This window comes from Varroa jacobsoni, unplaced genomic scaffold (assembly GCF_002532875.2).
Source record: "Varroa jacobsoni isolate VJ856 unplaced genomic scaffold, vjacob_1.0 scaffold_1291, whole genome shotgun sequence".
Classification (NCBI taxonomy): Eukaryota; Metazoa; Arthropoda; class Arachnida; order Mesostigmata; family Varroidae; genus Varroa; species Varroa jacobsoni.
Window position 1 is genome coordinate 66,289 of NW_019214193.1, and position 27,033 is coordinate 93,321.

General features: G+C 40.8%; 1 long non-coding RNA gene across 1 annotated transcript; it reads left to right on the forward strand.

The window, feature by feature from the left end:
* Positions 1-484: 484 nt before the first annotated feature.
* On the forward strand, positions 485-17,065 carry LOC111268475 (uncharacterized). The gene is made up of 2 exons (XR_002685254.1): positions 485-654; positions 16,258-17,065. It is a non-coding gene; the product is annotated as an uncharacterized LOC111268475 (long non-coding RNA).
* Positions 17,066-27,033: the final 9,968 nt, after the last annotated feature.

Genomic DNA, 27,033 nt, shown 5'->3' on the forward strand with positions numbered 1-27,033 from the left:
ATGTTGTATTTATTACAAGGTGATCTATATTTACGTTTTTCTCATAAAACACATGTTTGTTTTACAATGTAATGAGGGTAACTAGGCAATAACAGTGCGGAAATTATATCATCACCCTGGTGCGCGTTTTAGGACTAGGTCAGACAAAGTGCTTCGCGGCTATTCTATTATTGCGCCTGCAGTGGCGGCATATTGTCAGCTTAGTCTACGGATGTCGATAAGAAGCACTGTAATATAATGGATCACTCTAAAACTCATTAGTTTGATAAATCCTACACATGACTGTATAATCGTACACAATTTTTTAGTTCTTATCATTTTAATTTTCGTTTGCATTGACATGAGCCTGAATGCTTCTGTGACCTACTTTTGCACAACAAGCAGTCACGTGTCTTGTTAAAATGAGCGATGCACCCCCTGTGATCTTATTTATAGGTGCGACCTTTTAATTTTGGCGCCTTAGTTAGTTCAGATACAGCTCGTTCTATAAGAGTGTCGCACTCTCAGTTGAGAACAACACAACAAAGTAGTCTGTTTAATTTCTTGCTGGTGGTGTTAGACTTATGTCCCGACAACGAGCAGGTAGTGCGAGGCACCTATGACTGCAGCTAAATTATTTTTCACGGAACTGTATGGGAACCACTATTGCGATATGTACGTATAGTAGAAATTTACTTGAAAAAAAAAGTTCTAAGTTTATGAACTGGTACCCTTCAGAAAGCACCTTTTGATTATGGCTCGTATTAGTACCGCTTTACGAACAAATCATTGCTGAAGTGGCTTAATTTATAATCAGCATAACTTTCACACAATATTCAGAACATTCGCTTAGAAAATTGTAGTTGATCAATTAACTTTCCCTGTATTCATACGTTGTGTGGTATTTAAACAAGTTGCGCAATAATATATAGAAAGGAGAAACAGCTATTTACTTGCTAACAAAAACCTAGAGGTTCCTGTATGGTTGAGCATATGAAGATAAATTGAGCTGAATAGTTTCAATTGGAGTTAATAAATAACTATCCCTAAACACTGTTCCTCATGAAAGAGATGCCATCTTCATTATGACAGAGTCGAAACACATTTGATAAAAATACTGCGTTTGGATATGACCCATTTTCTAGGAGACCTGGTTAACGCTAATTTACCCATCTAACAGGCCACTTACATCATCGGTGATACCAAATTACCGGTATCATTGTTATAAATCCGCAGTTCTTTAGACGCTATTATAATCATAAAACTAAATCAGAACTAATTTTATATCTAGTTTTTCTTCAGCAATGCGTCCATGTCCACCTGTGGCAAAATTACGTGGCAATCAATCAGAAATATATTTAAACGAGCCACGCTTATCTACGCTTTTTCGGTCGTTGGTTGCTACCTTGCTTAATTTTTAATGTAGAGTTGTCCAAAAGGGTCGGTTACATAATCTTAAATTGTAAAATACTAAGTAATAATTCATTCTTTAGGTTGAGCCCACACAGGTTTTAGCAAAAATCTGGTTTATGATTTGCAAAGATTTTATTTATCCTGATTTTAATATAATAGACATTTTAGAAAAATCATTATATTTGAGTAAATTCACTTACAAATATAGTTAAAAAGATAACTAAAATTTCTCTGTGGTACAAGCTTTACGAATTTAGCATTTTACATCTAAAGATTTCCGAATAAATCTGATATATATATATATATATATAGAAACTAATGGAAATGTCAACTATATACAAAAAACCAACTAGAAGTTGCCACGCCAGCCTGAAAACTGACTTTCCGGTCTTGAAATGATTTTATGGTGACGAAACACTGGGTGACGACACCCATAGCGTAATTACGTAGGCACTAATGAGCTTTTTTAAATCAGTTATTCTCTATCTATATTTTTTACCCAACTATTGAGCTTGATTTGTACGCCCGGTTACTTCTATCAGCAAACAATATCATGGTTATCATCTGAGCGACGTTATATTCCCCTGAGCTTTAAAACTTTTATAACCCATGTTACTTCGTGTCGTTTTTTCGGTTAGTCACTTTATATAAATACGTATACCGAATAGAAAATGATACCAAAACATACATATTCAATACAGATACAAGAGAGGCAGAGCTCTCTACCTTACGGGGAGGGAGAGAAGGAGAGGTCAAGATTTAGAAAGTATTTCGCCAGATCAGCGGCAATTCGTTTTAGTTAGTAATAGATATGAGCCGGTCGTCTCGTAAGTATCTAGCAAGTGGTAAATGTGTATGTGCAGAAGATCTGCGATTCAGCTGGTTTATTTTTTTATATGCTATGTCGCCAAATTATCAACTACGCAAAACGTAACTGCCGCTTCTGCAGTATTGAGTTTAGCACTTTAATCGTTGTTGGTGCTTTGCGGTGCCCTTTTTCTTTGCACACTTCGACGATAATAAAAAAAAATAAACCTGTTTGTGAAACCCAGCCAATGATCGTAGTGACTGAATCGTATCTATAAATAGTTCAAATCAATTTGCTATGTACCTCTACAACGTAACTTTATCATGCTATGATTTAGTATATTTATCGCGCAGTATATCTACGATCCTCGGCTAAGATATTCAGAGATTTTACGGATATTTCCAGTTAATAGTAGTGGTAATGGAGCAGTAGGTAAGCGGCCCATGTCGGCGTGCGTAGATAGGATGTCCTCGCCAAGGATAGCACCTGATCAAATAACTAGGCTCTGAAGTAGGTTAAATTTCATTTTACGTGGCCTGATCTTAGTCAAATCAAAAACCAGCCAGATATTGAAGCTTGAAGTCGTTCACGTTAGGCAATATCTTTTTCTCAAAGAGAGACTATGATTGTGCACAAATACAGATTATTTGTGCTTCGTATAAGAAATGCTTCAAGGCTCTGCATGTCCTCCAAGGAAACATAAAATATTCTTTTGGTCTCTGCTTTCCTAACAGATGTTATCGTCAGTGCCTGTGCCTAACATCATTTGGTGCGGATTACACGTGAAATGAGAAGAAAAAACATGTTTCGTATTATGAATCAGTGAACTATACACGTTTAAAAACTCTGTTGCTTTAAGTTAAGCCACCAGATTTCACAGCAATATACTTCGGTGAAGCTTAGCGTTTTTAATGAGGAGTCAATAGGAGAAATTATAGTAATAATTGGTAATCGGTATTTACATCGAATACTAAGGCAAACGAGAGCAGGAAACTGAACTCCTTTTGTAACGTTGATGTTAGAGCTCAATTAACATATGTTATCGTGGATTATTTGTGAAGTTGTAGTAATTCGCTCTTCAGTTTGTAATCATCGGCATAAAATGCGTGTTAGCAAACTGTTAAGGACAAAAATTGCTACTGAACAATAATATTAGTCCGAAAAAAGAGCCTCGGATAGTTAGATGGGCATGCATCGCGTTAATTATAACTAATATTAGACTCAGTATAGAGTGATCCGTTTTATATTTGAAACAGTTACATAATCTGGAGAAGGAGTTCTATCAGTCAGTCTCGGAGACAGATCTGCAGTAGTTTGATTTACGCATCGTACTAGCAAGCCTGCGAACGATAAAAGATATAGCTGCCGAGTTATTTACTGTCAGAGCACAACATCCGACTTTACGTCCTTATATTTTAGGTAATTTCTCGTTGAAATCGTTTTTATACCACTATTGTACGATCGTAAAAAACATAAAAATCGACATAAAACACGCTGTGTTATCATTATACATAGTTGACATAAAGTCTAAAATTTAATTTTTTTTTTTATATATTCTTCTAAGCTAAGACCAGATGAACCAGAACACGAGAAAGAAGCGGGTAGCAATTCTATATCACGTACATGAATGGATTAGAAAATGTTTGTTAAGAAACATTTTCCAGGTAATTGATTGTAATTTTGTTGGTATTTTTTAAAGACCTGATAGGCTTTTCTTGACATTTGTTAGCGTAGCGGAAAAATTATTTATATTTATCATAAAAATTCAATCTACATTCTCCAATTATTTCAAGCTCTCTTCTTATTCTTAGTAGTTTCAACTCATAGAATGATTATGACCAATGGCATATCTTTACCAGCTTTGTATTAAAAAAGGTGAGCACTGCGTGCTAAGCTCTGTCTGCCTGTCTGTCGGTCGGTGGGACACCTATAAGACTCACAAAGAGGTTTTAAATACTACTAACCACAATATAATTCTAAGAAAGATCATATTGTTGTAGTGTGTTTGGCTTCAGTCGTGCAGTGAAGAATCTGAAGTTGGACACGACATTGAGATGTATTAAATATCGATATCGTTATCTATCTGACTACTCGTAGTAGTTGACGGAAGTCACCGGCATACACAGCCAAAATTTCTTCAAAATGTTTATCTCTATCGCGTACCTCGTGAAGCGGTCGATCGACGGCTCCGAAAGTTTTTCCTATAACCATAGGGTATTCGTCTCGAACAGCAAGTGCCACCGTATATAATAGATCTACAATTTTTGGATTTTTCTCTGTGTTGCGCACTGTGCCTTCCTAGACCTGAATGAGCATTTTGAATTGGGAATAATCAGTTCAGTCTCTGGGCGTTCCCGATGGCGCTTCTACAATGGCCACTTCTCAATCTTTGCTGACTTTGATCGGCATTGAAGTTATTACGAAATTTCCCCTGGAGCAACGACGAAGATTATTAAACCGTTCCACCATTTTAGACAATTGCCGAGGTCGAAATAAATTTGTCTTCTGGTGAATTCGGTTCGTGCAATGGTTTTTGAATGTTTACAGTTTTGTCCTGTATGGTAATGTCGTATTGGAGTTCCTGTCGAATGTCAGCTTTCGTTTTCCTGGTAGCAATATAGGGAAGTTGGCAGACTCAACTGTTTTGTCGAAGTCCTTTAATTGATCTAAAAACACCCAAGAATATTAATATAGATCTTTACAGTGACAGCCTGGAGGAGAAGCTTCATGAATTAGCGGCTTCTTCTGTTATGGGGGTCGTCTAAGGCATTCGAATTCGTTTCTTTTGCCAATGGCCATTGTTAAAGTGGTCTGTTAGGTAGAATTTTTTGAACGTTGTTAGAAGAACACTTTTATACGTTAAATTTCGAGTTCTTAGGCCCGCTTACTTCTAAATTGCTAGTTATTGACCTAAATGTGGAATTGGTGTACATGGAGAGAGGATTCGTCGCGATTGAAAAGAGTCGTAAGTTCCTTTAGCTTAGTTCATTTTTGCTTGTTTCCAATGAGAATTGGAGAAGTACTTTTTCTAGAAGATCATTTGCTATTTCCTAGCAGGTATATCCTTTGTCGTTGCATGGTTAGGTACCGCTCATGGATCGGGAAGTATACCATACTGGCAACGGGTTACCATGGTCATATGTAACTACCATTCCGATATTGTTCGATTTCGACACCTTTGAAGATAGCTTTCTCAGCAGTAATCCTAAAAATTTTTAGAAGTTCAATAATGTACGGAATAACCCGCTATAAATCAATTTAATGATTTTGATACTGTTGGCTCTCTTCGTAGCATTTGCAGTCTATTATTCGTTGCCCAGCAAACCGAGAAGGTCGGTCCAGGTGCGGAACGAATCAGTCCCCAACGTGGTACGATATACATATCGTGTCTATGGCAGCGATGTGGCATAGTAGAGGTAATAATAGTCTGTTAAGTGATTGATGACTTTTGTTACCGGCTTGCGCCCATAAGGTGCCTTCACAGACGCATTGGCTTGATGCGCGTATTTTTTATGCCGGTATTGGTTCGGCACCTGATTATAGTCAACAGCCGATAGAGTTCGCCGCAGCACACTGCGGAAGTTCCGTCGAATAGCTCGTTGATGCAGCGTATTTCATGGAAGTATCAATTATACTTTAGTTTTCAATTATATTTAAGGACCATTTGTTTCATTCAATAAGTGCCGTTAGCAAAGAAGGTCGGTCGTTTTCGAGTTCTTATCAATACTGCGTAGTATTTCTAATAAGCTAGATAGTGATCTTGAAGCGAGAGTATGCGGCTGCTAGGCATCGGATCGCAGCGCTGTCTAAAAATCGTGAACGCCACTTCTCCACCAGCGCGCACTTTTGCGAAAACTACAATAGTGAGAAACGTATTGGCCGTGCCTCCAAGCACGTGCATATTTTTTTTTATTAAGATAATTTAGTTTAAACTTGTCTCTAGGTAAATGCAGACACCACCGCAGACTATTCTCTGGACATTATTTAAAAATCGTTCGTGTATGAGTACAATTTGGTGCCTCCTTGCGAGGTCACATTGGATAATCTCGGAATTCACATTGACCTTTGGGTGCTATTATGGCGGAAGGGAAATTTTGTAATACCTCGTTAGCTAGGAGTGAGGCTGCGCAGCGCCTAATGACGCTAAGCGTTGGTAATTCACGCTGCGCCTCAACACTCGTACATCATGTAAGAAATATTTGACCATTGCACTCTAATGCATGGTCCACAGGTGAAGGGGATTAACCAATTCGTTCATCACCAAGGTCAGACAGATCGTAAATTGCCCCTGGCATCTGTCATCGTCTCGTCCCAGTGCTCGAGCTCGAGGGAAAACTTATTCTCTGTACAAGTCTGTTTGAATATTCCAAATGACTCACGCTGATTGCATCTGATGCGTCGATGGATGTAGCTCCACGGACGTGATGGAGTAGGGAACGCCGGTAAAAGATCTCGCCTTATAGAATTACATTGGCCTAATAATATGTCGGGAAGCGGGTAGCGTGGAAACTGCGCGTCCGTTTAGTCCAGTTGTGTAAGCAGAATCGGCGTACCTCGACATTTTTTAGCGAATGCGTTTCGCTCGCAGAGTGCCGTGAAACTAGTGACCTTTGTGGCTTTCGCGCAGTTCTCAGTGCTCTAGGGTGCTGCGTTTTCATAGACGAATGCTGCACCTAAGGCAGGTGAAATTGCTGAATAGGAGGGCTCTGTTCCTGAAGTGAGAACTCACTACTTGTGAGACAGTTAACAGGGCGCAATCTATCGGCCGTCACGGTACGGTTATATCTCACTAATCTTAAATATAGCCCTGTGGCTACCCTTGAGCATATACTTGGTAATCTATTTAAACGACGAGTACAACTTTACATGAATGGTGATCGAGGCTTTGAAAAAGTCGACGTTATATAAAAGCGTCCATTAATCAACGACTGCTGGCCGGCGTGGTAATGTGCGCGTGTGCTATCCGGTTTATGTACATCTGCAGGAAGTCTCACTAAGTCTACCTAAGCGCGCCACGTACTAATCGAGCTGACATCTTTTCGTGCGTCCCAAGATAGAGAAAACACCCACTGTTTGCAAGGTATTATGAGCGAACGGCCCCTCCTTTCGAAAATGTGCTGATCGATCCTGCGAGAGCATTTCTTCTTCGGGCTAGAAATGTAAATGGCAATGTTATGATTTGCGTCCTCTCAATTTAGCGTAGTTAACTCACAGGCACGCACTTGGGCCATTCAGGTTACACCCTGTACGACCGGACGGCGGTAATCACGCCCGCCAGGCAGATCATCAAGAGAACTAACAATCGACAAACGCAAGCTAGGTATGCACGTGTTCCATTAAATTCAAAGACAATGCAAAACCTACGTTAGTTGGACATCTACCAATTTTCGAAAACAGCCGCGTTTTCCATCGCAATCATCGCATCTGAAAGAATCGTGGCAGCGTGAACGTTTACACAAGTGTACGCAAGACGACGTTTGTGTATTGTTTAAAGTGTAACAGAGCGATACATGTCGTCAGTAAGACCAGCGATGAGGTTCATCCCAGAATCGACCTAGCATCCTGGAGAATGAACGAACAGGTCTCGTCACGTTTATTTTTCATAGAGTGATGGAGCTGGAAGGGCAAGTGTCAAACTCGAAAGCGAAACAGACATGTGGCTCTGTGACGATAGAGATAAGAGACATGCGGTTCGTAGCGAAAGATGGCGGGACGCCTCTTTCGCTACGAACCGCAGCGTTAGCGGTGAGTTACAGCATTGTACAGCCCCACAGCTCCACACTGAAGGATATTCTTCTCAGGGAAACGTCGGTAACTATTTGTGTGACGCTGGAAATGGACAGGGTTGAATGCAGCAGATAAGTATGTTAGCTGCACCGATAGGCGAGTTATGGTGGTTTGCATGTTCTGTTTTAAGTTTTACGTCGAGTATCGTCGCATTCCATCAGACGACTGAGTTCTAGTACAAAACTAAGTGCCTCTGCCCGGGTTCGAATCTAGACCACAACGTGTCCCAAAGATTAGCAGGCAAATCAGTTACCTATTAAACTATCGCGGGGTCTAATTACTAAGCTGGTTATCGTAAATCCACCGAATTAGAAAAGAACAGATATATTAGCAAGGTGGGAAGTTTTTTGGGGACATTAATCACCTTGCGTCCTGAATCGAAGTGCATGTACTTTCTGTTATCCAAATCATCTTCCTCTTCATCGAGGACCGCAAAGCAGCGAATCCGCTCTACGTTTAACACCGCTCGGTCTTTGAGAGTGGACACTGCAGCCCATAAAGACGAGGTGGCTGGCAAAATTGCCCACAACATTGCCAGGAGAATAAATCATTTTTTACGCGTTAGAATCCTGACAACCGAGAGAGGTAGGAGCCAAAAAATGGTCACCCAAGGGCTATCGGTGACAACAATACGAAGGGGCACGAACAGTAAACCTAGCCAACTCAACCGACATGCAGAACCGAACATTCCAGCAACCTGGTCAGCTTCAAAAGGCCGAATCGAAAAACCATCATTGGGAAAGGCAGCATTAGGCCGAATAGTTGGACTACGGCTAACGGGTTCTATCCACTTCAATGAACCTTCTCCGCCCCGGCGGTCTGGCAGCATTAACAACTGGAGAGCCAGCTCCTGTACCGTGCGGCACTGTGAATCATCGCAGCCGCTCGTCAGGTCAACCACGAAGCTTGAAGCAAATCCGAACCTCGTGAAAACGGTAGGAATTATACAGTGGAACTGTGAGGGGCTGCAACTTTCCGCAACTCGGAAGCTCTGGACAGCATAGACATTATCCTCGTAATAACGGAAATTTGGGAAAATATACCCTTTATTTTACGGCGTTTAGATACTGTATACTGCCCTACAGTGAAGACCGAGCCACCCTAGCGGAATCACTTCCGTTTTTTACAATTATACAAGTATACACGACCGCAACTAAGTGGCTTTGATTTGGAATCCACGTACGTTGTGGTAATCAAACTTGTCGTAGTAAAAGTACTCAAACTTGATGTAGTAAAAGCGTCGTTTTGTCAGTCTGCCTTTCTTTGGTGATTGCTGGCAACTTCAACGCTCGCCTCGATCAGCCGAACTCTAGCCGCATTACGGTTTTTCCAAACACTCCCACAAAATTATCCATGTACATGACCTGGTAAACGCCGAAACATGTGCCTAGCATCTGGTTGAAATTCTCCAGTTTACAATACAGCCTTTTCGTCCCTTTCGGATTCATAGGCCGTGCTTCAACTATACTGGCAGCCTAGCGCGGAGGGTCCAGGTGGCCTTCAGATTTATGGTCACGGCACAGTTTGAATTAACCTTTCAGCCTAATTTTAAAAAAGATCTATTGAAAAATATATGCATCATAACGGCAATAATACTTTGAGTGGCTGGAGACGTGTTTGATCGATGATGCAAAACTTCAAGTGGCTAAGGCAGCACGGCAGCTCGGTGATTTGCCCGATTAGCTGCTTGTTTGTTATAAATCACTTTTTGAAGCTGTCTGCATCAAGGGATACGATACCATACGTGGTGTTCTTTTTCGTGTGAAAGGAGGGAATTTCAATAGAACGCGGTACCCTTCAGTAAGACTTCAGTATGCAGACAGACGTCGGTCCAGGTAGGGCCTGCAACGAAGATCTTAAATGCGCCGCTGTTTTAGCATCGTGCTGGACGGCACTATTTTAAAATGTGTATGTATTGGTACACCCCCAACCCAGTGGAGAGATGCTACTCTGTAGTGATCCTTAAACGAAAACACGACGGTAAGGAATAGCGAAACAGTGTTTGTTATAAGCCGTTCTTTGGCTTGCTGACTACGAGACTGAGCTGCTACTTAGAAAGCATACATGCCGTCTTAACAGAGCAATATGGGTTCCGCACAGAGCGTTCTACACAAGCGGCGTACAGAATCCTGACGACAAACGTCGCACAGTACACGATATTCGTCAGTTTCAAAGCAACCTTCAACTAAGCGTCCGAGGACAAGCTATGCTCACGCTGGCTGAGATCAGTCTTTCTGTGACTGTACTCAATCATTTCGCCGCAATTCTACAGGAGAATAGAATAATTATCGACTACGAGGTGGCCGAACTCCCGCCCTTCACACAGACAACTGGCCTCGCTCAGAGTGACAACCTAAGCCCACTCGTGTTGTCCATCTTGCTGAAGGGCCTCTCTCATCAAATAAGAAAGCCGAAGAACTCGCTCGAAGTCATTTTGTACGCAGATGACTTTGATATACGGGTCAAATAAGTTCCAAGTATAGTAAGCTTTAGCTCAGCCCGGCTTCACGCGCAGTCACAAATTCGAGACTGAGCGTAAATCTGACAAACACGGAGACGAAGAAGGGCAGGCAGAACAGCAGCCACTGACACCTTGTATTTTGCCAAGTTGCCTCTTGCCTATATAAACCAGTTTCTGTAGTTGAAGTTGCCTTACTTTATGAACGGCAAAGGTTTCACTGCGCACGTCACCGAAAAATGCTGAAATGCAGTATTAACCGTACGGAAAATCACATCGCCTCATGGCTTGTCCCGTACAACCGCCCTTAACTTGAAGTGAAAGAAAAGCTTCAATTGCAACGTATGGAATAAGTGTTATGTGAGAAACTTTTTCCTGAGGCAAGAAATCGCGTTCAAACTTTCCTCAAAAAAAAACACTGAGGCTGCATATAGTGATCTGAAGTCGCCTCGTGTATCTATCTCCTAGTAAACTCGCCACAGCTGCGAAGACTGCCACGCCGAAGACCTGCGTCGTCGGTTTGAGCTCTAAGCAACATAAGCTTTCAAGACGAAACATGGCAACTCGAAGTGAAAGTTCGTAGAGATCGATGGGAACTTTTCTTCGAGTGCGATAGAAAAAGACAAATAAAAAGAGCGAACTGTTTTAAACAGACATGTCGTCACTTGTTTTGCGATGTATAGGTTCCGCTATAGACTTCCTGTTTCATCCGATCTTACCGTTAAGCATTCCATCACGAAACGAGGTCTGTCTATGTCTGGATTTGAACCCTAACGCTGGAAGCTATAACACTATAGATTCTGCAAGTAACCAAGTTTTCATGAGTCTAACAATACATGTAGATGTCCTAGATGCAGGACAATTCTGATAAACATCATACCGCTCATTGCCCCTAGTATCACCTCTAGGATATCTGACAGAACTTTCAATTTCGTTTTACAAACTCGACAAGACTCGTATAACTCATATAACCCATGTGTAAGTGTTTTTATAGATCGTTTCTAATATTGAGACAGTGTGTTGTTGATCTGTATTTATGAAGTTTTCTTCTGAAGTCTTTGACTATTACCAACAAAAAAGAAAAAATTTGAACGATATCGACTACATATTTTGGTGGTATGGTACGATTAGTACGCTACTGGCTCCCTTTGTAGCTGATGAAGCCGCCTACTTCAAGAAGGAACGTTTAAATGTTGAATAAGCCTTGTCGGCGTAAAATTTACGCTTCGTGTAGGATTTGGGAAACCTTTTCGAGCACAGATTGTCTCGTATGAATTGCGTAGAACGGGCTGTAAATCATATGCTTCAGTAATAACATGTCAAGTTTTAGGTTTTGTATTGGATCCGAACATGCGGTGGCCCCCTTGTTTAGTATTCGTGGGCCTATTTGGTAAAAGAGGGCCCGTTATATAATTAAGGAAGGATCGTAAGTCCTTTGAAAAGGATGCCATTCTCCACTCAAGCGTACTACTATATTGTCTGTAAGCCGCACCAAATGCCTTGGCAAAACTGCGCCGGCTCTGTATAGCTTCCCAACCTCCGCAGGCAAATAAATATCATTCCATTTTCCAAGCAGCAAGAATAAGCCATCTTACATTTGAACAGTTGAATTTTACCGTGACGACACACATTGTTCATAGGGTCGACACTTACCGACAGACAATTGTTTTAAGTCTTGCTTCATTGGGCGAGCCGTTGAGTAGTAACTGGGAGAGCGTCATAAAAGTCTTGATCGATTTGTGCCTTGGTAGAGGTTAGTTCCGCACCTCAATGAGATAACCGATGTGCTGTATTTCTAAAACCATAGTCGTATCATTGCGGTAAAATTGTAGTCAGCAGTCAAGTGCGTCAGGAGGCTGCGTATCTTGTGAAGTGTACATGATGCTTGTTACCGGCCGACAGGTGTCGCATCGAATGATTGCAGCAGATGAACGTAACCTTGAGGAAACAATTTTTTCCTCTTGGAGAAAACATATGTGCCGAATAAGTAAACAAAGATGAACCTATACATTTCGTGATCAGGCGCTGATAGTCATTCTAGTACTTATAGGCGCTACTTCGGTGTCCTTTCAAATGGGAAAAATGAAGAAAAAGCAAACAAAAGGAGGATAAGTATTTGCCTAATCAGTTTCATCTTCTGCGTAAATCTTCTCAGGATGAAACTTTAATGGCCCATAAAATCAGCTTAATCCGACCATTTCAAGGAATCGTCTCGGGTGAGACAGAGTAATAGTTTAAATATATTAAACGGTTCCGCTGCTTCCAGCGTTTAGTTTGCCATTAAACTTGTGACACATTACCTGTATAGAAGTAAAACAAGATATTTACACCGAAGATAATGTTCAATAACGCCATTTTGATTTTAATGCTTCTCTGGGCGTCGTATGCTCGAAAATTGCTAGGTCTTTCGGTTTCGGAAACCTTTGGTTTGAGTTTCTCTCATGATGTTTTTTGTCAAGAAGCTTTTTATTGTTAATGTACAACCAACGTCATCGTCCAGCTCCAGGCCGTGCACGCATGAATTAATGTAAATTTATGAATGACAAGTCCTTATCGTCCCACTGTTTGATCGCAGAACTCTACTAATAATACCCTTAGTTTTGTTGTTTTTTTAAAGAAGACTTTGACGTGATGGGAATTTTGTACACGGCTGAAAGTATCGTACAAATTACAATAATTAGATACCACTCCTTCGAGCGCGTTTTCCATTGCTTGCCGTCGCTCTTTGTGAATTGTCATAGCGAAACGTGACTGCATTGGAACGTGACATCGCTTTAGAGAAATTTTTCACTTGAAGATCACTAATCCTTGAAAGCGTGTCGATGTGATCTTCGGATGCTTCGCTTGTAATTTTCGTTACCATAAAATGGCTGTGCGGATGAAGAATGAATCTTTTTTGAGGCCAGAAAGGTCTATGAACGTCTTCTGCAGCTGTATGTTATGAGTCCAAGTAACTGAAGACCGTTAAGAAATTTCGTGGACGAACCGTAGACCTGGATTTAGAACGATATTACTTGAGATTTCCAGAGAATCGTTCAATGTTGTCGTATTGTTAATATTTCAGTGAAGAAAACAGCTACCTAATATGCATTTAGCGAAAGTGTCCATAGGGTTTTGCGATGATATTGTCGGACGGATGATCACGACACGTAGTACCATACATTTTAACACACGTTTCTGGCCAGTTTAATTCCATTGTCGGCATTTTCCGGAGCTTTCTTCCGTCAAAGTATCACAGAACTGCGAGTGTCCTATACTCCGAGGTGCCTCTTCGGTACGACTTTTCAATACAGGCGTCTTTGATATCGGCGTCACTACCTTTTACTGCTTGCAGTGCTTGACAGAAATCGCCTGAACATAAAGTCCTTCAAAATATTCATCTTTGTCCGATCAACGCCTTTGAAGGCTTCTCATTTAATCATTGTATATTCGTCCCAAGCAGGAAGCATCATGCTACGAAGTAGATCTGCATTCTTCGAATTTGTTCTGTATCACCCATTGGATACTATTTGACTTTGTGAAGGGGAATTTCGAATAGAGGGTTGAAGTTGTCGCAACTTCTGACGATGCTACAATGCAATGGTCAGTTTTCTGTCTCCGTTTATTTTGGGCAGGAATAAATTAGTATCGAAGGTTTTACCTGTTTCGATGAAGGTCGTTGAGCGTCTTCGTAGTTTTCTCTGCTGCAGATTGAAAATTGGCTCGTAATTCTTAACTACGTAATTTTAATCAGTATTGTCGTATTGTAGTTTCTGCAGAATGTCCGGCTTCTCGTTTTCTTGATGTTCGCATTGGGCAATTAGCAAATTAATTCTCTTCTTCTAGATTTTTACTAAATTCTCTAGATTTTACTTGCGGATATCTAACGTTCTTTTGTGATTTATGTCAGCGTTGGGCATATTTCTGTCGTTCTTCCATACTCGGTCTATATGAGCGATTGCATTCTTGAAAACGTTCCAAATGTTTAATGGGTTGGCGAGTTCTCCCGCTATTGACATAATCACAAAAAAATTGCGAATTACTTCAAGCGTCTGAGATTGTTCGGCATCCTCGATAATCTCCTGCCAATGGGCGTCGACAGCGAGTAGCCTCTCAAGTGGGCAAATGTTGCAATCAGGAAGCTTATATTTGTTTCCAGAGGCCCAAACGATGTATGTGCACAAATAATGGAGAGACGCAAGAGCATATTTTGTGAAAGTAAGTAGGAAAATTTCAAACTATTAGGCCATCTTGTCTATTATTTTGCTTGTTTTTGGTGTGTAGAATTTTGAACCCAGGTGTAGAATTTTGATGTTTAGTATGGGGGCAAAGTCTTCTCCAACTCATCGTGATTGCAAAGAACCATGAATACCGTAAGCTTGTCCGTCTTTCGTCGTCCCAGTTTGCTGTGTGGATGCGCCCGTCTGGAAAAATTGTCTGTAATAGGTGTGGATGAAGCCGTTTGGCAGGCGAGAATCGTTCATAGATTGGGAAGGTTCCCAATCGCTGGACACCGGTTTGTGTGTTAACCGTTACGGTATTAATCAATTTTTTCAAAAAAAAACCAGCTTTGTTATTTTCCACAAATATATATCTGCTAATATACTGATTTGATTTATCAAGTATTATTGAGGGAGACGGTTTATATCTGCTAATATACTAGTTTGATTGAGCAAGTATTGTTGAAGGAGACGGCTTGCCCGCAACCTAATCTTCACGATTCATGATGCGTGATATGGGGCACTGGGGGCACTATGGGGTATTGGGCGTAGATCGCAGCCAATTCTAGTTCGCGCGCCGTCTGACCACTGTACGTTTTGTCGTGCCGCCTAGTGGTCGCCGATCGGGATCGGTAATGACACGCGCCTCCCGCAAATCTTCGGTATATTCTTCAACTGCTGTTAGGTGCTGAATGTAAGGATTGTGCCTCAAAAAGTAGTGCAATGATACAAAATTATAGCTAATGCAGAATTAGTAGGCAGATCTATAAAATGTAAGTTTGAAAAAATCAGGATCATTGGTGCAGTGATCCAATTTTATAATAAATAGTACCTCGTCAGATTGATGAAATATTGCGGGTTCCTTCGTAAGGATAATACTCCCTTGTGAAGCAGATTAAGTCATCTGAAATAAACAATTCTATAGCCTTATATTTTTTTCGAAGGACCCTTGCCGGTAGTGTATCGTTTGTGTATGTTGTATTGTGCGTTCAGTCCTTGCGACAGTTTTGTATTTAATCATTGATTCATTCACAAAAATTATTCACTCGTTTTTACCTTCGAGAAGGTATGCTTCACGGTAACGGCAAACTGTGTCCGTTTTGCCACATTTTTGTTGTTTTGTTCTATGCTGCCTACTTTAGATAATCTGTCGTTTTGATTCTACCTGAAAGTTCGATATCTGTCTCATTCAACATCACCTCGATTATTCGTTTCTCTCGCTATCTCGCCGGCTCTCCCCACTCGTGTCGCATCTCGATCTTTCTGAACTGCTGCTTTTGGCCATGATCGTTTAGCCATGCTACGGGTACTCAGTAGGCTATAATTTCGATGGACAGAAAAGCTGATCATTCTTTCTCTGACACGTTTGGGGACGCATTAATTCATGGTATACACGTTAAGCACGCTTGTTCACGATATTCACACTGGCAATATATCGGCGCTGATGCGGCGTTCTTCTCAAACATCGAAAAATGCTACCTTGTATAAGTGGTTAGAACGGTCCGCACCCCGTATTTCCGCGGTAAGTATGGAAGGTTGGAATTTAGCTTGTCATCAAGACCATAGGGGCATGGAGAACACCTCACGTAAACCGATTTAATGGTATTTTTCAGATAGAGGCCCTTGAGCTCGGAGTTCGGGGATGTGTAGGCCACGTGCGTGATGTTTGCCATCAAACGATACCCAGCAACGAACTCTGCTAGCATGAAAGGCCCGTGAATCTACCGACCCGCTGCTTCGATAAAACAAAGCCTACCTGTTACCTGTCTGGAGCGGTATCACGGTTGCGCCAACGTTCTTATTTTGGGCGCGTATATTATCAATCAGAAGCCCGCATCACTGAACCTGCGCCGTCGATGGATTCGAACGGCTGCCGGAATTTGTCGCGGGACTCAAGTTAAGCTAGGGATGCAAGACGACAGCTCCAATCTATGCGAGAAGACACAAGCTGTAAGATGGATCCCATAGTGAGAATGCACTTTTTCATGAGTATGGCCGAATACAACCCACTACGAGCAATAAAATATTTACAGCAGAAACATTTAGACTCTGATCAGACCGAGTGGCTGCGAAAACAAGGATACTTCTTCATCCATTCGTTCTATAATATACTGAATTGACGTGCCACAACTAATGTGACACCAAGCGCTAAAAGATAGAAACATTGAAATGGGTATTCGTTGAGAGAAAATATAATCGGCTGAAGATATCCGATTATGGTCACTTTCCTCTTGTTAGACTGAAAAAGTTTGGTGAGCTTATTTGGAGTGGATATGTAGCTCTTGAGCATCCGTTATTATTAACATAACTTAATATACATAGTTTGATCATACAGTGGTACACGTACATTGCCAAGACGTTTATATCGTGTATATATTGTTTCTTTAGCTAGCATTAATAAAATTGTCTTATAGTAAAATATGATTTCCATATTTTTTTACAAAAGCTGAAATTTATTTGCGCTCACAAATCCTGAGCATCAAAGAGATAGCTTAATACGTTTGTTTTTCTGGTAATGTAATTTTGTACGTGTTGATCCAGTCAATTTATTAGTTTGTAGGACGATACATTTCTTTAATTACTTTAGTTATTATTTGTTTAGTATAACGATAACATTTAATAGGGTCAAATAGGTGAATCGATGAAGCCTCAGCGCAACGGCGAAGGATTGAAGGTTCGGAAGGGCTGTAGGGGATTGTGATTTATATACGCTATGATTTATATATCTGCTGATGATCATATTTAATATCAAAGGCAATCGGGAGCGATGCCACTTTTACTGTTAGAATAACAAACTATTAAAACGCGCCCTTATATTCAATATACGCAATAATTATGTCGAAACGTCAATTCTCCAAATGATAGTATCTGACACACTCTTAGTAGTATAATTTCTTTAAAAATATTACTAATTTTACGAATTCTATATGAACCAAGATATCTACGATAGTCTATATAGACTGACTACGATAATACCTTTAGGAATATAGGGGAAAATTGTGTTCCGCTGGTCGATGAGCATACAATACCTAGATATTACCATCGATGACGGAGTGTGCCTTCGGCAAACGAACGGGGATAAATGCAGACTCAGAGATATTTATCGATGTACATTTGGCGTTAGGCTATTTTTTTATGTTAAACGGACGTGTATGAAAGAAGGGTGATAGCGTTGAACTGGAGACTGGATGAGGACTAAATACTGAAAATGATTGTTTGGAATCTCAACATGCAGACTTACTATTCTAGATGTATGACCACAGATGTGGGTGCATTCTGATATTAAACTATATAACAGATTACAGGCAGGATCACACAAGCTGTAAGCTACCGGCTTTCTCCAAGAGACAAATGAACTTATGAAACTACATGCCCTACCTACAAATAGCATTGCTAAGGACCCATCTCCACGATCCATTGTCTGTTCAAGTTTTCCTGGATAATTCTGTTCTGGATGAAAAGGCCTTGCGCCTTTTCCTAAGTTGATCGCTTTATCGGATATGTAATACATCTCATAGATAGGCAGAGGCTTCAATTTGGCCAAGGATAATTTGTTTGGAAATTCTACGAAACAGGTTGAATATAGCAGTAAACCGCAACTGCTGTTTGTAGAGGTTTTTCAAAATTGACGGCACGCGGATGAAAACGTTCTAGAAACGTGAGAGCGTGCCACATTTCATCACTATAATATTTACGATTATTTCGAGCTACAATCTAGATAGGTTGATCTGGACCAGTAGATGTTACCTTAATGTGATTTAAGTTAGTTGGAGCGTAAAGTTTGAAACTTACGCTGTGCCGTTAATTGTCTTTGTTAGCTGCTCTCAGGGAAAAATGATTTTGTATCTACTTCTGTAAAGAGGTATTTTTCTTTAGCCCGTCTTTCAGTCCACACAGCTTCCGCCGTGCGGCTACTAGTCGTACAACCTTGATATGTGTGCATACTCACCCTTTACAATCAATGGCGATGCTTTTTCAGAGGAAGAGATTCACGTAAAAATATATTGTAATAATGTTCAGATTTGTTCGTGTAAAGTTAACTTGGTCATATTAGATATGAGCCTTAATCATAGCCAGATTATTTTGTCTACGCTGCTTTTATATAGAAGATGTCAGCAGGTTCTTGATTAGGAGTTGCTTTATGGCTGGCTAGAAAATTGTTCATCTAAACGAAGTGGTTTACTAAAATATTAAAAAAGATAAGTCTTTGTTCTGGGGCCTATCAGGCCCTATTCTAATACATACAACATAAATACTTTACAATAAAAAGCAGCTTACCTACAAACAAATTAAATGAATTTATGTTTGCTTCAATCAAAGCTTTTTTTGATGAAATTTGTTACACTTCAATATTGTACTATGTACAATGGGTGTAAGGTGGAGAGAAAATGACCAGAGTCATCGTCAGGTAAACAGGTCCATCTATGGTGCTAAGCCGCTCTGGTGTATGATGGACGTGAAATAACTGATTTTAGACAATATAGAAGTATGGATTAAAAATTGTTTTCTTTTTGTTTGTCATCTATATTATATATTTCTAACAGAACTTAAAAAAATAATGGAAAACGATTGTGAAACGATAACTCCTTAGTGAATCAGCATTTGGCTGTTAAATACTGTGTTTGACTAATCGTTTCCTTGTCCTTGGTTTTTTTTTTTCGGCAGGCGCAAGAGATATCGTTTTTATTTGTATTATGTTTGAATATTACGTTTTGTATGCCGATTACAAAAAAAAAACTAAACGAGGAACATGTAATTTCACTCAAACAGAAGGGAGCAAATCATCAATAGGTGGAAAGAACTTGAACGAATAACATCTAATGATAACGTACATAAAAACATCTTTTTATACAACAGCTGTAATGGTCTAATGTTTTACGCAGTTTGTTATGCTTACGCAACCAATAGGGCAGGTACTGATCACAGGGAGCGGCGCTCAAGCAACGCTTCGTTCAAAGCTTTATTTGCACGCCGGAAGTACAAACTGGCGGAAGCCCAAAGGCGGAGCGAAGTGCTGACGAGCTCAATCATCTTCCAAATAGCCCCAATAGACGAAAAGCAAACGGCCTCTTGTGGACCTAGACAAGCCTGCATGTAGGCTGAGTAGTTGCACTAGTAGGGCCAAAAACAACGACTAGTCGTGGCTAACGCAAAATATTATCCAAAAAGGCTTTACCGATAAGTAAATAGTGTACGAAATTCGAACATCGCATATATATATCCGAAGAGCTTAGAGAAAACCTCTCTACATTCTCTCAAGTTCTTTAACAAACCTTGTTACGCACCTCGTAGACCTTAATTCATTGTTTGGTGTCAGTTTAGTACATGGAATCATGGATGGCTCTATTTGGGTTTCATAGAAGCCACACAAATCACTACAGCAGTTACAAATTTGTTAGATGGAATTAGTTAAATGCCTCTCTGAGAATGACTGCAGACGCAAAAAAATAAGCAAATTTATTTATACAGAACATCTATTTTTACGCACGTATGAGGGAACGACGTACAATATGCCTTGCTGTTATGCTAACTGCCATTTTTAATCATTGTGATAGAACTGTGTGTATATGAACTGCTTGTGCGGTTTATGACCGGACAGTGTTTTTCGATAAAAAAAAAAAAAAAAAAAACTGTTAAGAAATACGTCATCAGGTCTCCACAATCCATACGATTGCTCTGTTAAATGTGGAGTCAGATTCGAGTTGGCTTATTTCGTCAATGGGCGATACAAGATACTGCATAAATCTGGAGCAGATACGAGATTCTTATATTTGTATATACTTCCTCCTGGTAAGTATACGTCATCCACAGGATATTTAAAATACTCCTTTCCCTACATCAAATCCCTACGGACATCATTTTGCAATCGTTTCTAGCATCTTTAGCATATGGAGCAAAACGCTTGTCAGATGTATGGCATTTTATAATACTTCTACAAATAGATTAAACAGTAGAGTCAGATAACGAATTTAAGTGCTGCTGTTAATATCATTTCTATACATACTATACCATTATATATTTACAATGTTCATGACATGGCAGATCTATCGTAAGAGATCTGTCTCGTGCAACATACACACTCAAAATTCTGGATCTTCTATCAAACTTAAATAACGGTTTTCCTTAAAATCTATTCGCGAGCGATACATATATCTCAGCGTTCTGTAACTAATACGACATATCGAAAAATTCTGCCGTCTCTAAGAGCTGGCAAATTTTCTGATAACCGTACCTCTATTTCAAATTTCCCGCCATAAATTTAAAGACTGAAATCTATTAATGCTTGTAACCGTCGATCAATATAAGCGTCCGAATATCTTCACTAGGAACAGATAACAGTGTCACCGCAACTCTGCGCTGTAGGCTGGGTCGAATTGAATGTTATCGTGGCAACAAGGCCACGCTTGGTTTTAATAAAGAGTCAGCTCCCCCATTACATGTTTACTGTTTTTGATCTTTTTAACTCAACGTAGCATGTTTAGCAATCCACAGAGATGTTTCGTAAATCTTCTGGCTTATATCACTAACTGCGGCAATTTTTATTTTCTTTAATATTGCCTAATCTTAATAAGCCAGGACGCAACCGTTGACAAATGTCATTATCCCTGTGAAACCCATTAAGGATTACAACCTCCAAAGTGTCCCATTTATCTTTCCTTTACTTAGTATTATGAAATGAGGAAATAAGTTTTCATAGTCGTATATATATATATCAACATGTTTCAAAGTCAAAGGGGATCACCTCCAGCATAATGAAATCTCTTGTTTTAAGAAGGCTCTTGAAAGTTGAGTTACAGTGAACAAGCGGAGAGCGCAAAGGTTTCCAGAATCTTTTTCTATTAACCACTTCTGGAAGGTTACAAGTTACTTCCCGGAGCTAAATCGTGAGCTTTATTGAAATCGGTGTTTACTACTTCCAGACGTTACACACAAATTTATATTGACCTCGACCAATTGCGCGACCTTATGGTTTCATACCTTCATAAAGGTCTGTTTGGACCCCGATGCAACCTCTAAGCCAATGGCAATCACTAACTTCCGTTGGTTTCTACCTCCTTTGGACATGCGTCTTGTAACTCTACGCAATTTACACCTGAAGGGAAAGCTCTTGAAAAATCTATGCTTTCGCTTTGTAAGTCCAAGTAACTTTTGAGATATATAAAGAAAAGAATACAGGAATTTTTAAGTTAATTAGTTTTTAAGGAAGTTAATTACAACAGATAATCCCTGAAATGCGATATCTTTAAGCATTTCTTCGTCTAGTTTTCACCACAAACAAGCTAGAACCAAAATTTGGAGTTTTAAATACAGCCTACTAATAATGCGCACCTCGCTTATTACAAAAAGCTCGTGAATATGAAAACTGGTGATGCCCTTCCGGATCGTGCCGCATTTGTGAACATAAGATAGTACTTTTATGTTCTCTTCATTCGCCTGTCACATCACTCTATGAGGAAAGCTCCGGCGCCAGGGCTCTTAATCGATTCCAAATCGGACATTTTCAACGACAAGTCCGTGGCCTAAAAACCTATTGTGTGTATAATCCTTGATAATGTTGTTGTTTTATACATCAGCTTTTTTAATAAGCGCCATTAGATCATGGCTAGCATGGTTACATGAACGGCAATCTCTCCTACAAACCTGGTTCCTACAACACAAGCACTGGCATTTCAACAATAGAAAAAGCGAAGGAAATTTTTCATCCTTTACTTGGTTCTAGGTTACTTGATCTTCGAATCACGGGCACATTCCTATCTTGGATATGGAATCGTTTTGTAAAGTAACATTTTAAGGCAGGACTGATGTCCATTGGAAGCTATGTAATTATAGTGTCTATGCTTAAAAAGGATCCATGCTCTCGATAGTATGAAGAGAAATCTTTACGCAAGACGGTGCGGTTCTTCCGGAAGGTCGAGTCTGCTGGCGTCTGCTAATGAACTGCTGTATGGATGTAATTGATCGAACCTAATACATTATATTACTATTAGTTCTTCGAAATAATAGCTTCGACGCGGAACACTAGAGCAATTTAGATGTCACCATTGAAGCCGCACGCACCGAAGGCGTTATCAGAACGTTTGATTAAAGGCCGATGCAGCCACTGAGACGAAAGACTGCGTACCCTCGTAGATTATTATTAACGTTAATATTACGTTAATATATGCTTTTCATGCTTCTCATGTATACAACATTATGTGTATTCATTTCTGATGAAACGTTTTTATAAAAACAACAAAAGCTATCTGCATGATGGCGCAGATATTTATTTCAAATACACCTTTCGCTAGATTCATGAAAGCACCTCCTCCTGCATAATTTGTGGTAAAAGCCGTGGGTTCCGAAACGGGTGACGACGCGACGGCGTGTCCAGTGCACTTCCTTGCAACCCTTATCTTTCATTCCCGCGCTTGAAAATTTCCCGTATTTTTCGGCGAAGTACACTCACTGAGACATTTAGAGGAGACTTTCGTTATCGAAAGATTAAAACGAAATCTCTCATTTTCGCTTGGCAGCGAGGTGTAAGCAAAGAGGTAAATAATTCGGAGTCCTGCTGTACGATGAAGCTTTACAGGATGCTACAAGAAGACAGCGTTTATTCGATCGAGTAGGTCGATATTTATTGAGAGGCGTTTTCAAACCATTTTCATCGTGTAAATCACTACGGCGCCGCTTTAAGATCGGACGCGCGAAGCGCTGCCATGAAAAGAAACGCTGATTGATCGTACAGGACACTGTCAACGTGCTTCTTGTGAAGTGTGAGATGAATATGAGACCACACAAGGAGATAAGTAACCCAAGAAACGGGAATCATTTAACGTACCAAACCGTAGATCCGGCGAGCACAGTTGTAATCCAGCTTCCTTCCTGAATTTTACGACCTCAACATTATTTACATGATAGTTTCTCAATTGCGTTATTCGTCTGCTTTATTCTGTCTGGACTATCTTTAAACAAGACAGAAAACAGAAAGGAGTTCAGATTTTCACCCTGGACCAGTCCAGTCGTTTAGTAGAAGCGGGTCCAGCTTCCGCACACCGTCGTTTCCTTACGGGATTTCAACCAGCAGAAGAAGCATATTCAATGGTACGCTTATGTACGGAGTATAAAGTCGAATGCGGACTTGAAATCAACAAGCATTGCTCGCGGGATTGTTGAGTGCTTCTTTAATGTCGACGATCGGAACATCGCATGCTGTCCCTGTCAAGCGTTCTCTCCGAAGTCTATATTGTTCCTTTGGTATCTCCCTACACTCTAAGAAGGCGGGTAATGTTGTAGTCAGCGAACCGATGAACGATTTGTAGCTTAACTTTTCGCGCCAAGGTTCGGCCATTTTCCTCTCTGAAAATCAACAATAGCGGAGCGTTCATTCATTGGGCCAGCAGATTGCCAGCACGCCGGCACTCATTTTTAATGAGTGCCGGCGATCTGGCGTCTTGATGGTTTAGTGTATGCGCTACAGAAGGCTTTCCTCATCTGAGGGTCGGTTTCTGGAAGTGTAGGGCAGTCTTTTTGGTATAATCAAATCCATAGCAATCGGGACGAGTCACTGTAGACGTCCACCCTTTTTTTTACAAGCTATGCCTTCGAAGGACACGACTTCGTCTCGGGTAACGTCCGCTGCAAACTGTGAATAGTCGATGTTCGCACGTGTCCTTTAAACGCCGATATCAAATTAAGGTTCATTATTTAGCAGCTATAATCTTCGAGCGTATCTCGGAGCACTAATGTGCGATTTGAGTCCGGTTAATTTCGGACAGCGTTGAGGTAGTCCAGCTACGATTAAAAAAAAGTGTGGTAAACAACAGTGCCTCTAGGCACATAGCTTCTTTGTTAGCATCTATGTCGATTCTAACCTCGCAGGGTGGACATAGGCGATATGATGCGATTGCGAGGGCTGCGCAATGTCATAACGCTATCTTCAAGTATTTCTCGTGTGTATAAAATGCTCAATGGCCTTTGTTCACTGAGAGTAAAGGAGTTCCAGTATGGTACTGAAGAGGGTAATGAAAAAAATTATAATATCGTTTTGACAACAAATACGTGCTAAGGGGAAAGTAAGCACTGGTCGTTCCCCATTAACGAGGAGGGGCTACGTCAGGGGCATAGGTGAAATGTTAAAAGCAAGAAGCTATGCATGCCAATTTTGGTTGCCGTGGCATCGACAGCGGGTCGCCAGTTAACTGATTCCACAAAGTGGGCCCGAAATCTATCGGGCACGAACTACCGGAATAGTATCAGGTAGGCTTGTCTTGTTTTTACGGAAGTCGACTTGTAAACGGCGTCACGGGCGAAGGTCGCGACTCACGGTGTGAACGAAGCCCCTATCTCCTATAGTTCACAGCGCACGAAGTTTCCAGTTTTCGATTTGCCCTTCGAAAGAGTGCGCCGATGAAAGGCTGGGAAGTAGAGTGGCTTAGTCCAAAGGGCAGAGGGCACACTCCGGCATTCTGGGGGGAAGAAGAAATGTTCGGAGCTCCGGAGGCCGCTTGGACTCGACTGGTGGTTCCGTCAGCGTGTCCGTGTCAGCGCTTTGCGAGCGCATCGTAGATTATTGGCCAACGAAAAGCCTGGAACATGTGGAGTATTTAGGCTTGCGCACATAAACGATGCGACGTTTGCTAACGCAGGAAGTCGGGTGAGGAACATTCATTACATCCGACACCAGCGTACTGGCTTCTTCATCGTTTCTACAGCATGAGCTCAAGGCCCGAAGAAGTCTCTCGTTTGTTGAGATTAGAGGGCACTGCGTGCTTTGCCGAGCGCACCAAAAGCCTGAAGCAGCGTTGATGATTGACTAAGGACTAAGTCCTGATGATTCAGCGTGGTTGTGCGGCGGTGGTAATCCCGAAGCCCACAGAGCGACCTGCTATGTTTGCTCTAGCGAACGAAAGCGGACTCTAATATAAGCGTAGAGCATTTTGTTGAGTAGCGATCTATATGGTAATGTAATTTTTACAGTCTCCAACGACAAAGATGGGTCAGTCCTGTTCGATAGACAAGGCAGTGCATCGTAAAGGTTTGTCTGTAAACTTCAACACGACATATATGGGTTGAGCGCGCGATTTGTACGACGCAAACCACTAAAAAATTCGTTCAATTCATTGTGAATGACTCACACTCGTTTGCGCCGGTTTCCCTAATGCATTTCCATGTTTGTTCAAGTTCCGCTTGATATCACTTTGTGGTCAATTTAGATCTTCACTGGGCAGAAAACGGGAAAGTGTATGTACGTACTAACCGTATGGAAAAGAATTAGTAGTTATAGAAATAGCGGGCGTAATTTCTCTAAATTGCATGACGATGTTAGGCAGTTCAATTATAACAAGAACGCCTCTAAGCACATTCCGTCTGGCAACTGACCTCCACTTAATTTCTGCCGATGACACAGCATCGTAGAGACACGGGGACGGAAATCACCACTTCACGTTTCGCCAATAGGAAACCCTTCGACAGCTAACGAGTTGAGGAGAGGCACACGCGACGGCGGTATACAACCATACTTCGGTAATTTAAATAATTGGGCGAGCAACGCGACCCGTGGCCCTCTTGAAGAATCCATGAAACCTTAATGTAGTTTATTAGAGCTATGAATCAATCTTCGAAGCTACGTTTCAGCGACAGATCTTCGCTGTGTTTGTAGAGCAAGGACGCTAGACACTATAGTAGTGTAGTAAGTTGCACGAACAATTATCATCGGCCTCCCTAAGGCCTGTAAGTGTTGTTATATGCGTAGATGAGCTATTCTTCCCCAGCATGAAATACCCACATGTTCTGTTGAAGTTAAAATGCCCCTTCATGACCAACCAGTGTCGATCAGCACATACTAATTTTAAGCGAGTATAGAAATTATGCGATGATCTAATGCATCTTTTTGTGCAAAACCTCTGTTTACGGGAGCTCTGTTTACGTAGTGCAACGAGGCATAAGCAGCTAACTTTTGATTGGTTCCATCCTAATGAGCTACGTATGCCCGAATCACAACGTAAAGTGTTCGCTTAACAAGGCACGTTGAAATCCTAGGTGATTTTTAAAAAAAAAAAAAACACATTAAGCATCGTTTTGCTAGGCTGATGGACGTATAAACTGAACTAGGTACACGATTCGGCAACTGAAAAAAAAAAAAGCAAGATATTAAAAAAAAAATCCATCTCGCATTCAAGGCTTCGTGAAACGGTTCTCATCCCCGTACACTTAATTGAAAGCAATAAACAACAACTTACTGATAACAGAATAATTCCATTCTCCGGTAATTATCGGAGCCCTTGAAATTTATAGACTTAGATTCGCGCAATGTTAGCGTTACTTTAAGCGGCCTTGTCTCTAAACAAAACTAGAACAGTTATACTGATTACTTAAGACTGTCGTTATTTCAACTATGACAAGATGGC